The following is a 6,446-nucleotide window of genomic DNA, read 5'->3' as shown; positions in this document are numbered from 1 at the left end:
CACCACCACCACCACCACCACCACCACCACCACCACCACCACCACCACCACCACCACATCACCACCATCATCACCACCATCACCATCACCTCCACCACCACCATCACCACCACCACCATCTTCACCACCACCACCTCCACCACCACATCATCACCACCACCACCATCACCATCACCACCGCCACCACCACCATCACCACCACCATCACCACCACCACCACCACCACCACCACCACCACCACCACCATCTTCACCACCACCACCTCCACCACCACAATCGCCATCACCACCATGACCCCCACCACCATCAACACCAGCACCACCATCAACATCACCACCACCATCACCACAATTACCATCACTACCCCCCCACCATCACCACCACCACTGCCACCACCACCGTGAGACCCGGCACAAAACTCAGCCCCTTTCTGGCACAGATTCTTAATTCCACCTACTTCCTCAGGCCTTCTGGGACTCACTCCATCCCCCGCGCCCCCTCTGAGGGAGTGCCCAACGGCAATCTCCCCAGTACGATGTTCCAAACCCACAACAGCACCCCATCACCAGATGTAGTCTCTCAGAGTCCAGGCTCGGTGCTTATCAGTCTCAGTTGTGATCCGCCTTCCCTTTCTCTGTGGGCCTCCAGCTGCAAGCACCAAAAAGAACTCAGTCTCCATCCTCACTCTGACAGCCCAGGGCCCCCAAAAGGGAGTCTCATACCAATGAATCTAACCTCAGCATAAGGAATGTTCCTCGTTCATCTCACCCCTCTCCTTCCTTCACCTCTTTTTTTGTAAACTCCAAGTACACTAAGTCGGTATAATCACAGTTCCCAGTTTATGACAAGCTCCTGTGTACAGGCAGCCAGAGGCATTCTTTTCCCTGTCTATTGTACACATGCAAGAGATTTTACAGGCAAAAAGCTGTAAGACTGGGAAATACCTAGTGCTGTACCCCTTTTGCAAGTGTTTCCGTTTGCTTCTGATTTTTCTCCCCAGGCATTCAGAGGAGTTGTCTTCTATATTTTATCTCAAGTTTATGGTTATTGTCTATGGGCTGGTTGGTCTTATCAAATGATTTCTCCATTTGCAGAATTCATCTGAAGCTGCATTTTGTGTATAGCATGAGGTTTGATTTTTTTCCATCAGGTACTCAATCTCCAAGAACCATTCATTGAAAAGACTGCTTTCGTATCCTGCTCATTACTACTGCCATTGCCATCTGATGTAAGTTGGTTTCTGAGCTCTTTGTTTTGCTTCATACTATTCTGTTTTTCTATTTTTCACTAACATCGCCCTATCCTAATTCTGGCAGAACAAGTCATCACGTCTTGTTCTTATTCAAATGTGTCTTGGCTCCTCTTGGCCTTTACACTTCCACATAAATTCTAGAACAGATTGTCAGATTCCAAATATTCTTTAAAAGCCCCAAATTTTAAAATTATTTTTATTTCTTAAGTGTAGCTATAATTGGCATATAACATCATCTTAATTTTAGGGGTACAACATAATGATGGGGTATCTGCACACATTACAAAACGATCACCACATTAAGTCTATCTAACATTTGTACCGAAGGTAATTACAAACTTTTTTCTTGCGATGAGAACCCAAACGTTTTTTTAAAGCCTTTTAGTTAAGATCACTGTGATTCTCCAGATTGATTTAGGGGAATGACATCTTTACAATTTTAACACTCCGAATCCACGCACCTAGTTTCTCTCCCTTAATTTTGTTGTTCTTTAATGCTGAGTAATATCTTACAGTTTTCTTACTCATCTATTATTCTTTTTAAGAGCTAATGGTTTTTAAAACTATTTTAATACTATTATAAATAACACATTTTAAAGATATCTTTTTATTTTTTTTAATATTTATTTTTGAGCACAAGAGAGATATAGAGTGTGGGTCGGGGAGGGCCAGAGAGAGAAAGAGAGAGGGAGACACATAATTCAAAGCAGGCTCCAAGCTGTTAGCACTGAGCCTGACACAGGCCTTGAACTCGCTAACAGTGAGATCATGATCTGAGCCAAAGTCAGTCACTTAACCGACTGAGCCACCCAGGGGCCCAAAAGACATCTTTTTAAAAAGATAGTATCATCATGAGAGACTATTGAATACTGAAAATGAACCCTGGACTGAAGGGGGAGGGGGAGGGAGGGAAGGGGGTGATGGTCATGGTGGAGGGCACTTGTGGGGAGAAGCACTGGGTGTTATATGGAAACCAATATGACAATAAACTATTAAATAAAAAATAAAAATTAAAAACTTAAAAGTATCTTTTAAATAATTTTATAACCTATTGTTGGCATATAGAAATATAATAGATTTTCATATATTGATTCTAAGTGGCAACCTTGTCAAATCATTTTAAAAAATTTTTTCTTTTTAACATTTATTTTTCAGAGACAGAGAGAGACAGATCATGAGCAGGGGAGGGACAGAGAGAGAGAGAGAGAGAGGCACACAGAATCAGAAGCAGGCTCCACGCTTTGAGCTGTCAGCACGGAACCCGATGTGAGGCTCCAACCCATGAAATGTGAGATCATGTCCTGAGCCGAAGTCGGATGCTCACTCGACTAAGCCACCCAGGCACCCCTTGTGAAATCATTTTTAATTCAAGTAATTTATTTGCAGGTTCTTTTGGATTTTCTACATACAAAACTGTATCATCTGCAAATATTGATGCATTTCCAATCTTACACATTTTCTTTCCTTTTTCTTGTCTTATTGCACTTTCTAGACCCTTCAGTTCATTGTTGAACAGAAAGATGCCCACTATCATGTGGGGATAATGGGCAACCTTTTTGTGTTTTTCCTGACCTATGTATGGCATAGTGGGGGGAGGGAGTCACAGTGATTTTTTTAGAGCTTGGGACTTTTAAGGATCTAGGTCAGCCCTGGTCTCACTGTCACCCAATCACACACATACCCATTTTCCTGGGATCCTGCTTGCTTCTGCTTTTCTTAGTTTGGATGGTTTGTTGAACTACCCAGCTGTTATCTCTAGAATAACAACCCCTCCGGGTTGGGTCCATGAACTCTGCACACTGGAAGAATAACTTGATTGGTATAAATTCCTGTATCTCCCATCCCTCTACAGGCTCGCCGAGGTATTTGCCACATACAGCTGCTTACCACTTGCCTGGTTGTCATGTTAGACTGTTTTTCCTGACCTGGTTTTCTGCCACTTTGCTATTTGTGTCTTGGAGTAGGAAGCACGGGCTCTGTGTCTGCACCAGGGGTGTGTGTGGGGCGGGGGGGGGGGGGGGGGGGGGGGGGGGGGGGGGGCAGAGTTCGCTTGTTTCTTGCACCACCTACGAGAAGGTGACTGCGTGTTCCAGTGTCCGGCTCAGTGTGTCGAGGACAGGCAGGGTCCTCCATCCCCTCCACATGGCCCGTGCTGGAATCAGGATGGCTATTTCCCCCAGCAGCGCAAGTTCCCTCTCCTTCTTCTGGAGACAAAGTAAAATAATCCACAAGCGAGCCAATGACATAACTGCTCCTAATATTTGTGGCGGGAATGTCGTAAGAAGACACAAGACAGTAATGCAGAAGCATGAAGGAGGGGTGGTCAGTCCCATTGCAATCTGCACCTAATCCTTCCAGCTTCCTGGAAGATTGCCTCATGACCTCAGTGGACTTATCACACCCCCCCACCCCACCCCCCGGTATTTGGAGAGCTGCGTTGTATTGTAACGCTTTGTTTGTGCACCAAAGTGTTTCTATACACTAACTTCCTAGTTGACGTGTCCTTTTGTTCATTATCAGCCTCCAACCCCACATTCCGGTCAGTTGTCAGGAGTGGCCAGACTCTATGATCACAGGCCTGCCTGCCGTGCTCCTTTGCCACACACTTTGAAAACAGAATTTGACATGTGTGCGTGTACATTGTCTACCAGCAAATACATCTACTGCTGCTGAAGAAAGCCTGGTATTTGACAAAATTTGCCTCTGTTTATTTACTTGAGGCAAAAAGGGCCGTTCGGGGCTTGCTTTTTAATAAAACGCTGCCTTTTCTACTAGGACACATGAGAGTGAGTTAAGAGGCTAGCAACAACCTGACAAGAAAATATTATCTGATCGATTCATCACTAATAATTTGGAGCGGCTTCTTCTGTAAACATACCGTCAGGAGGCTGAGCTGACTGCTCTTTGCTTCGTGTTTCTCTACACCCGGCCCAACTATTATTCTAGTGCCAGTACCTCTTGATTTCAACTATTAACTCATTATGTGTTCCCTTGCTTAACTTTAAACATCCCAAGGGCAGAGACCATATCTCACTGATCTTTGCATCTCAGCACCTAGTGAGGCTCCTGGCATGGAATTGGCGCTGGATAAATTGCTGAATGAATGCACCGCTGCGTGCTCTAAGTCTGCGTGCGCAGCGCCAAGGAGGGGTTGAGGATTCGACGGCCTGGTTCGGGCACAGGTTTGTTGAGCTAATCTTAATCAGTCATTGAATTAATTAATCTTAATGATGTCTAGAATTGTTTGCAAACAGGGTAAGCTCAGTAACATCTCTGATACCCCTAATGAAAGCCCCACATTCTTTCTTTTAAATGTGTATTTATTATTTATTTTGAGAGAGAGCGAGCGACCAAGAGAGAGAGAGAGAGAGGAGAGGGAGAGAGAGAGAGAATCCCAAGCAGGCTCTGCACTGTCAGCACAGAGCCTGATGTGGGGCTCGATCCCATGAACCGTGAGACTGTGACCTGAGCTGAAATCAAGAGTCTGACACTTAACTGGCTGAGTCACCCAGGTGCCCCAAAACTCCCACATTCTTGCCTTCTTCGTCAGGGGACTTGGCCATTATTGACGTTCTTAATCTCACACTGCAACTGAGGACAAGCCTGTATCAAAGACACCAGCTTCTACATTTTAATTGTAGAAGCTCTCTGGTTTTTCTGAAGCTCCTTGACTATAAAGTGAACATTCACAGTTGAATTACATCAACATGTATCTTTTACATTTCTGTAAAATGGATGGAGGATTGGTGATTGTACATCTCACGAGGTACATTCTAAGCACCACATATTTTCTCAGTGTTTTTTACCGTGCTGAATACAATTTTTACTCTTAAGAGCCTGAGGCAGTGAAGCCACGGGCATTCTCTCCAGGGTGTCGGACTCTCAGGTGTGCCCTAGAATACCTTTTTCCAAAACCTGCATCTGAATCACACCACAGGGGCTTGGGAGGAGGGCAGGCCAATGGGAACTGAGAGATCTTGTCCTGAACTTCTGCTGTCGGCTGAGTTTGTGAGCCCACCAAACTCACATGTTGAAGACCTAACCCGCCCTCCCCCCGCATTGTGACTGTATTTGGAGATGGGGCCCGTATGGAAGCAATTAAGGGTGGGGCCCTGGTCCCATAGGATTAGTGTCCTCGGAAGAAGAGACACCAGTGAGCTAGCTCACTCTCTGCATGCACGCAGAAGAAAGGCGATGTGAGGATAAAATCACTGTCTGCAGGCCAAGAAGAGAGAACTCTGCCGGAACCCTGATCTTGGACTTCTTAGCCTCTAGAACTATGAAGAAAAGTCTGTTGTTTATGCCACTTAGTCTGAAGTATTTTGTTATGGCAACTTGAGCTGAGTCAGGTTCTATACATACACGTCTATGGTGTTGGATATTTTACATCAAAAATATATATCCGCAGGGGCACCTGGGTGGCTCAGTTGGTTAAGCGTCCGATTTCAGCTCAGGTCATGATCTCAAGGTCTGTGAGCTTGAGCCCCGTGTTGGGCTGTGTTCTGATAGCTCAGAGTCTGGAGCCTGCCTTGGATTTTGTGTCTCCCTCTCTCTCTGCACCTCCCCTGCTCTCACTCTGTCTCTCTCTCTCTCTCAAAAATAAATGAACATTAAAAACATTTTAAAAAATATATTTTTGAATAATTTTTGTCACCAAAAATGGCTAATAAATATAATCCTCAGCCACCAACAATGTCACTCCATGTTACCCAGAAATAAAATAAAGCATTCTGGGGTAGATAATATCCTTCTTATTTTCTTTTTTTTTTTTTCTTAAATGTTTATTTATTTTGAGAGAGGGAGAGAGAGAGAGAAACAGAGAGAGAGAGAGAGAGAATGAGAGAGAGAGAAAGTGCGTGAGCAGGCGGAGGGGCAGAGAGGGAAGAGAGAGAGAATCCCAAGCAGGCTCCACACTTAGTACAGAGCCCAATGTGGGGCTCAATCTCATGAACCCATGAGATTGTGACCTGAGCCAAATTCAAGAGTCAGCCACCTAACCAACTGAGCCACCCAAGTGTCTTTCTTTCATTATTTTCAAAGCAGGTTGGCTCCATTTATCAGTACAAAAGAGTTTAATGGCACAGACTAAATATCGGTAATATTTTTTATCTTCTCTCTTTCACCAGTAGAGGTCTGGGATTCCAAACGGGGACTGAAGGGCTCTACCCAAAAGTCTGAGGCAGGGGTCTTTACA

This window comes from Suricata suricatta, chromosome 4 (assembly GCF_006229205.1).
Source record: "Suricata suricatta isolate VVHF042 chromosome 4, meerkat_22Aug2017_6uvM2_HiC, whole genome shotgun sequence".
Lineage (NCBI taxonomy): Eukaryota > Metazoa > Chordata > Mammalia > Carnivora > Herpestidae > Suricata > Suricata suricatta.
The sequence above is the reverse complement of the archived record's forward strand: the minus strand, read 5'-3'. Positions refer to the sequence as shown.